General features: G+C 45.8%; 1 long non-coding RNA gene and 1 pseudogene across 9 annotated transcripts; one reads left to right on the forward strand and one right to left on the reverse strand.

Annotated features, from left to right (window-relative positions):
- LOC108889210 (AP-2 complex subunit mu-A-like) overlaps positions 1–7,759 on the forward strand; it is a 12,997-nt pseudogene extending 5,238 nt beyond the window's left edge.
- Positions 2,018–3,735, reverse strand: LOC127139391 (uncharacterized). 9 transcript variants are annotated; one of them, XR_007809592.1, is made up of 5 exons: positions 3,225–3,735; positions 3,077–3,118; positions 2,678–3,043; positions 2,477–2,631; positions 2,018–2,345 (listed from the first exon to the last, which is right to left on the reverse strand). It is a non-coding gene; the product is annotated as an uncharacterized LOC127139391 (long non-coding RNA). The 9 variants fall into 9 exon arrangements; XR_007809591.1 differs by having other exon boundaries at positions 3,077–3,137; XR_007809589.1 differs by lacking the exon at positions 3,077–3,118 and having other exon boundaries at positions 2,678–3,009; positions 3,244–3,735.
- Positions 7,760–8,264: the final 505 nt, after the last annotated feature.

Here is an 8,264-nt window from a genome sequence, read left to right on the forward strand (position 1 = left end):
ACAGTAAATAGACAGACTGAGCTCTGTGCTTGAGTCATGTGACTTGTGTGACTCGTCGTTACAGAGACTTGTGCTGAACGTGTCACTGCTGCAGCCTCCGTCCTCCTGTCGCTCTGTGATGCAGGGAGCCTGTTGCTAGGCAACAGCAGTGTAGCAGTGAGTCCTGCGGCGCTGAGAGAAACCTCAGAGTGATGAGGTCATCACTGTCTGAGCTGACAAGATGGCCGCCGAGAGAGAGAGAGGGAGAGAGACAGACAGAGACACAGAGAGAGAGAGAGACAGAGAGTTCTATGAGAGACGGCAGAAATGATGCACTCTTGATTTATATTTAAAATGTAGTGCTTTTTTTTTTAGACAATTTACAATTTAAACTTCAACAACAAACAAGATTAACAATCAGAAATACTTTTAAGAAAAGGAACGGGGAATTACCATCAACTACAAGCCAAAAAAAGAAAATCAAGATACAACTGTAACAACCAGCTAGCTAAGAAGCTAAGAAGCTAGCATCAACTGCCATCAACTGCCACGGAACACTAACAGACAGATCAGCAGAGGAGGAGGACAGCTCCAAGTAAGCTAAATTAGCATACTGAAGCTAACTCAAATTAATTACTGGAGAAAAAAAAACGACACCAGGGAGGAACTTTTTTTGTCTTTCTTTTTCTGGACTGAGTCATCATTCAGAAGATTATAAAAATCTGACAGTAGGCCACAGTGATACAAGGATGCGAGATACTGTATCCAAGTCATATCACATCTGCTAAGGCCAAAAACACTTTTAAAGTACAGGTCCTAAAGGAATCACCAGAAAGAGTTATTGCAGACTTTACATACAACTTTCACAGGAGTCTTCACAGTCAAATCTCTGTATATGAAGATGGAAACACAACTTGTCCAAAGTTAACCATTAATATATACCATAATGGTACAGTCATGATCACAAAAGAAGAGGAGAGAGTCTGTCACAGCACGTCACACAGAGAGACACAGTTTAATGTAGGGATTCTATATGTGTGTATGTATATACATACACATGTATATGGATATATATATATTTTATTTTGGTTTCTTGTTTTTTTTTTTTTGGGGGGGGGGGGGGGGGGTTTGTTTGTTTTGTTATTTCTTATCTCATTCTTTATTATTATCTTAGTGTATATAGTTATCGTTGTATTTACTGATGTTCTAATGTTCATATGTCAGTTTATGCTTTAGCAACATGTTTTATGTAAAACGTCATGACAATAAATCCAAATCCAAATCGAGAGAGAGAGAGAGTTTCCAGCCTCTTCTCAGGGTCCAGATCATGTTGACTGATTATTGATTGAGGACAGGTGAGAGGACAGGTGAGAGGACAGGTGAGAGGACAGGTGTGTGACTGATCTGAGGTCAGTGTTGGTCTCTGTCTGCAGGAGGAATGCGGTGGATGCGTTCCGTGTGAACATCATCCACGCCCGGCAGCAGGTGCGCTCTCCGGTCACTAACATCGCCCACACCAGCTTCTTCCATGCCAAACGCTCCAACATCTGGCTCGCCGCCGCCACTAAGCAGAACGTCATCATGGTGTTCGAGTCCTTGTACAAGATGTGCGACGTGATGGCGGCGTACTTCGGCAAGATCAGCGAAGACTGCTGGACGGTAAACTGGTCTCCTTCAGAGTTACACTGCTTCCTCTGTGACAGGAAGTGACCTCACGACCACACGCCACCGCCACCGCCACCGCTCTGCTGCTCTGTGGTTTTTTTAGGTTTTGATTTTTGTAAGTGTTGGATGAGAAAATCAAAGCCTAAAGAAAATACAGTGCTGACAGGAAATGTCCCTACAGGAGGAGGAGGAGGAGGAAGATGATGATGATGATGATGATGATGATGAAGGTCTGTGGTTGCTGTGACTTTCCTGCAGAGATCCTGGACTTTGGTTACCCTCAGAACTCAGAGACTGGAGCTCTGAAGACCTTCATCACTCAGCAGGGAGTCAAGAGCCAGGTACTGACTGGACTCTGACTGACTGATCTGACTGATCTCTGACTGACTGATCTCTGACTGACTGACTGATCTCTGACTGACTGATCTCTGACTGACTGACTGATCTCTGACTGATCTCTGACTGACTGACTGATCTCTGACTGATCTCTGACTGACTGACTGACTGATCTCTGACTGACTGACTGATCTCTGACTGACTGATCTCTGACTGACTGACTGATCTCTGACTGATCTCTGACTGACTGACTGATCTCTGACTGACTGATCTCTGACTGACTGACTGATCTCTGACTGACTGACTGATCTCTGACTGATCTCTGACTGACTGACTGATCTCTGACTGATCTCTGACTGACTGATCTCTGACTGACTGATCTCTGACTGACTGATCTCTGACTGATCTCTGACTGACTGACTGATCTCTGACTGACTGACTGATCTCTGACTGACTGATCTCTGACTGATCTCTGACTGACTGATCTCTGACTGACTGACTGATCTCTGACTGACTGATCTCTGACTGATCTCTGACTGACTGACTGATCTCTGACTGACTGATCTCTGACTGACTGACTGATCTCTGACTGATCTCTGACTGACTGACTGACTGATCTCTGACTGACTGACTGATCTCTGACTGACTGATCTCTGACTGATCTGACTGATCTCTGACTGATCTCTGACTGACTGACTGACTGATCTCTGACTGACTGACTGATCTCTGACTGACTGATCTCTGACTGACTGACTGATCTCTGACTGACTGATCTCTGACTGACTGACTGATCTCTGACTGACTGACTGATCTCTGACTGACTGATCTCTGACTGATCTCTGACTGATCTCTGACTGACTGATCTCTGACTGATCTCTGACTGACTGACTGATCTCTGACTGACTGATCTCTGACTGACTGACTGATCTCTGACTGACTGATCTCTGACTGACTGACTGATCTCTGACTGATCTCTGACTGACTGACTGACTGATCTCTGACTGACTGACTGATCTCTGACTGACTGATCTCTGACTGACTGACTGATCTCTGACTGACTGATCTCTGACTGATCTCTGACTGACTGATCTCTGACTGATCTCTGACTGACTGACTGATCTCTGACTGACTGACTGATCTCTGACTGACTGACTGATCTGACTGATCTCTGACTGACTGACTGACTGACTGACTGACTGACCTGACTGACTGACTGACTGATCTGACTGACTGACTGACTGGACTGATCTCTGACTGACTGACTTCCTTTCACACCATGAACCTGATGATTCAGACTGAGAGCAGGACTGTAGTTTGATTCTCTGGACTCTTTACACTGTATTTACATGTATTTATTATGGACATGTATGCACAGAGGTTAAACATGAACTGCAGCAGCACAGTTTGCATGAGCAGCCAAAATAAATGGATCTGATGGAAAATCAGCAAAATAAACAGTCTGTTATTTGACATATAAATTATGTCGACAACTGTGTTTGTGTTACTGAAGTAAAAGCACCACACAGTAGCAGCTGCTGGTTAAACCACGGTTTTGTCAGTAGAGATGTTTGTGGTTAAACTGTAGGAATCCTGTCGTACTGTTGTCAGACACAGACTCAGTCTGAGCTGCAGCAGCTTCTGTCTCAAACATCAACATGAACAGTAGTTGTTCTATTGGCCTTCAAAATAAAAGTCTGGTGTAAACTCTGCCCAGTAGACAAAGCAGAGATAAAACTCACCTGCTCATTGTCGCGGTAACAGAGGTCTGACTGACAGGATGAAGTGACGGATGTGGACCAATCAGAGGAGTTGTAGAGGCTGAGGCCGACCAATTAGGATGTTAGAACAGAGAGGGCGGGAACACTAACGACCTGTTTCCTGTCTGTTCCTGCTGCTGCTTCCTGTTCACCTGGATCACCTGCAGCACCATGTGAGTCCACACACAGTCAGTTACAGCTAATGTTCATCTGTCACACTGACTGTAACTCCCCCTCCTCCCCCTCCTCCCCCTCAGTCCAAAGAGGAGCAGTCTTAGATCACCAGCCAGGTCACAGGTCAGATCGGCTGGAGGAGAGAGGGGATCAAGTACAGGAGGAACGAGCTGTTTCTGGACGTGTTGGAGAGTGTCAACCTGCTCATGTCCCCTCAGGGTAACTCATTACACCTCACTGTAATCCATTACTTCTACTGTGACGTCAGCTGCATTGTCGTCTCTGAGCCACCAGGGGGCGACGTCACCCCTCAGTCTGACAGCCTGTGTGTGTGTGTGTGCATGTGCGTGCGTGCGTGCAGGCAGGCCAGGTGCTCAGCACTAACGTCTCAGGTCGGGTGGTGATGAAGAGTTACCTGAGCGGGATGCCCGAGTGTAAGTTCGGGATGAACGATAAGATCGTCATCGAGAAGCAGGGGAAAGGAGGGAGATCTGAGGACGGAGGCAAGAGGTCAGAGGTCACACTGCAGCATCACCTGAGGGTTTATCACCTGAGTCTGAGCAGGTGTTCACACCTCTCTGTCCAGCTGTCAATCACAAACCCTCGTTCATTCTCTGTCTCATTCATCAGATCAGGTAGAACTTTATTAACGTGGAGGAATCGCTCCAGAAACCGTGAAGAAGAAGAGAAAAATCAAAACAAAGAAGAAAATAACATTTAAAGTAAAAATAATTATAAAGACACAGACACAGTTCAGTGTATCTGGTTTTGTTAAATATAACTGTTACCAGGTCAAAGTCATTGGCTGAGGTATCCGACCCACTGATGTCATCACAGTGTAGTTTGGTCTGAAGTTGTTGAAATTGTAGTTTTCTCAATGGGACTTCTGAACTGCCTCCTCTGTCTCCTCAGCAGTAAGCAGTCGATAGCGATCGATGACTGTACCTTCCATCACTGTGTCCGGCTCAGTAAGTTTGACTCCGAACGCAGCATCAGCTTCATCCCTCCAGACGGAGAGTACGAGCTCATGAGGTCAGAGGTTACCTGCACAGGTAACTCAGGGTTTACCAGAGACGGGAGGAGACGGTGGCTCTGACTTCGTGTCGTCTGTCCCCAGGTATCGAACCACTAAAGACATCATCCTCCCCTTCAGAGTCATCCCTCTGGTCCGAGAGGTCGGTCGCACCAAACTGGAGGTTAAAGTCGTCATCAAGTCCAACTTCAAGTCCTCGCTACTGGCCCAGAAGATCGAGGTGAAACCTCCTGAAACCAGGACTCACTTCATCCAGATCTGATTCTGTCTGTCTGACTAATTAATGACTCTAAAGTGATTGATCTGTTGACCTCTGACCTCCCTCAGGTTCATATTCCCACCCCTCTGAACACCAGTGGAGTCCAGCTCATCTGCATGAAGGGAAAAGCCAAATATAAGGCCAGCGAGAACGCCATCATCTGGAAGTAAGTCAGACAGTTAAAAACCAGTTAAACCAGTTAAAATTAGTTAAACCAGTTAAATCAGTTAAAAACCAGTTAAAATCAGTTAAACCAGTTAAAACCAGTTAAAATCAGTTAAACCAGTTAAAACCAGTTAAACCAGTTAAAACCAGTTAAAAACCAGTTAAAAACCAGGTAATACCAGTTAAAAACTAGTTAAACCAGTTAAAACCAGTTAAATCCAGTTAAACCAGTTAAAACCAGTTAAAACCAGTTAAAATCAGTTAAACCAGTTAAACCAGTTAAACCAGTTAAAATCAGTTAAACCAGTTAAATACCAGTTAAAAACAGTTAAAAGAGGGTTAGGGTTTAACCAGTTAAAATCAGTTAAAAACCAGGTAATACCAGTTAAAAACTAGTTAAACCAGTTAAAACCAGTTAAAACCAGTTAAACCAGTTAAAACCAGTTAAAACCAGTTAAAACCAGTTAAACCAGTTAAAATCAGTTAAACCAGTAAAAACCAGTTAAAACCAGTTAAATCAGTTAAAACCAGTTAAAAACCAGTTAAATTAGTTTAAACCAGTTAAACCAGTTAAAACCAGTTAAACCAGTTAAAAACCAGTTAAAACCAGTTAAAAACCAGGTAATACCACTTCTTATTGCTGTTGCTGCTGCTGTTGTTCTTGCTGTTGGTGCTGTTGTTGCTGTTGCTGTTAAACCCAGAGTCCTGTGTTCTGGTCTGAAGTGGTCGATAGTTGGACCTCTGAGCCGGTCTGTGCTGACACAGGGTCCAGATGAGCAGCATCAGCAGCAGAGGGTGGAGCTGCTGATGCTGCTGATCACCTCCACATCAGAGGAGGAGCAGGAGGAGCAGGAGGTCTGAGCAGTGCTCTCTGTGTTTCAGGATAAAGAGGATGGCAGAGATGGAGGAGTCTCAGATCAGCGCAGAGATCAAACTGCTGCCAACAAACGACAAGAAGAAGTGGACCAGACCTCCTCTCTCTATGAACTTTGAGGTCAGGACTCAACCACTCTCCTCTCTCCTCTCTCCTCCTCCTCCTCCTCCTCCTCCTCCTCCTCTCTCCTCTCTCTCCTCCTCCTCCTCTCTCTTCTCTCTCCTCTCATCTTTCCTCAAGTAAAGTTAGAATCATGACATCCCTACAGACAGAGACCTGATGTAGCTTAACTCTCTCCTCCTCCTCTCTCCTCTCTCTCCTCCTCTCTCCTCTCTCCTCCTCTCTCCTCCTCTCCTCCTCTCTCCTCCTCCTCTCTCCTCCTCCTCCTCTCCTCCTCTCCTCTCTCTCTCCTCCTCTCTCCTCCTCCTCTCTCCTCTCTCCTCTCTCTCCTCCTCTCTCCTCTCTCCTCCTCCTCTCTCCTCTCTCTCCTCCTCTCTCCTCTCCTCCTCCTCCTCCTCTCTCTCCTCCTCTCTCCTCTCTCTCCTCCTCTCTCCTCCTCTCTCCTCCTCTCTCCTCTCTCCTCCTCTCTCCTCTCCTCCTCTCTCCTCTCTCCTCCTCTCTCCTCTCCTCCTCCTGCTCTCTCTCCTCTCTCTCCTCCTCTCTCCTCTCTCCTCCTCTCTCTCCTCCTCCTCTCTCCTCCTCCTCTCTCCTCTCCTCCTCCTCTCTCCTCTCCTCCTCCTCCTCCTCTCTCTCCTCTCTCTCCTCTCTCTCCTCCTCCTCCTCCTCCTCCTCCTCCTCTCCTCTCTCTCCTCCTCCTCTCTCCTCCTCTCTCCTCTCTCCTCCTCTCTCCTCTCCTCCTCCTCAGGCCATTTGCTCCCTCAGGTCTGAAGGTTCGGTATCTGAAGGTCTTTGAGTCGAAGTTGAACTACAGTGATCATGATGTCATTAAATGGTTCGTTACATCGGACGAAGTGGAATCTACGAGATGCGCTGCTGACGCTGCCGGGGCTGATGAGAAGAAGGAAGGATGCCCTGTGACATCATCATCATCATCATCATTGTTGTTGTTTCTCCTCTCGGCTCTGTGACATGATGATCTCATCAAAATGTGTCATCTGTCACCTCTACACCTCTACACCTGTACACCTGTACCTGTACACCTGTACCTCTGCTCTGTGTTCAGGTGTATCTACCTGACTCTGATGACTGAGCTCTGTGGAGACACTGATCAGCCAGTCACATTCCAGAACACACACAGCTGTATCCACAGGGCTGATGACATCATTGTGCAGGACATCAGCTGATCAGAAACCAGGAAGTGTATCTGAGACAGTTCAGACTGGGAGCAGTCAGACCACAAGAACTCATTACCCAGCATGCCTCAGTCTCAGTGCTTGTCCAGTGTTTTTACTTTTTACAGTTTTTGTATCAGAATGAGACGGAGATCAATACTGATGTTATCAATCGATATGATCAGTGTTTGTTTTCTGGATTAAATCTGCTGCAGGTTGTTGAAACTTAATGTCTCTGTCATTTTTCTTACCTGTTACCTGTTGGACAGGTGCGACTGTAAAACCACCCGACACTGATTCATTGAAAACATTTAACAGATCAACCGTTTGAACTTTTACAGTTATTGATCATTTTAATCAAAACATTATCAATGAAGTTCAGATATTAGAACCTATCGTGTAGTTTAAAGGAGCTATATGTCAGTTTTTGCTATCACTACATCGCTAACGTTAGCATTAGCAGCTGCTTACTCACAGCTGACAGTAACACTGGTGTTAACTCTTCTTGTGTTTCTATCACTTCTTCTCCTGACATTAGCATGCTAACAGCTAGCCCCACCCCGCCTCCTAATAGCGCTGTGTAGAGTCCGGTCTGTCTCAGTCCAACAGGAGAGGATGAAGCAGCTGCTCAGAGGACCTGTTCTTATAAACACAAAGATGGCTGACGTAAACAGCTGCTAATGCTAATGTTAGCTCTATAGCGATAGCAGAAACTCACATGTACCTTTAG

This window comes from Lates calcarifer, unplaced genomic scaffold, assembly GCF_001640805.2.
Source record: "Lates calcarifer isolate ASB-BC8 unplaced genomic scaffold, TLL_Latcal_v3 _unitig_1484_quiver_2265, whole genome shotgun sequence".
Taxonomy (NCBI): domain Eukaryota; kingdom Metazoa; phylum Chordata; class Actinopteri; family Centropomidae; genus Lates; species Lates calcarifer.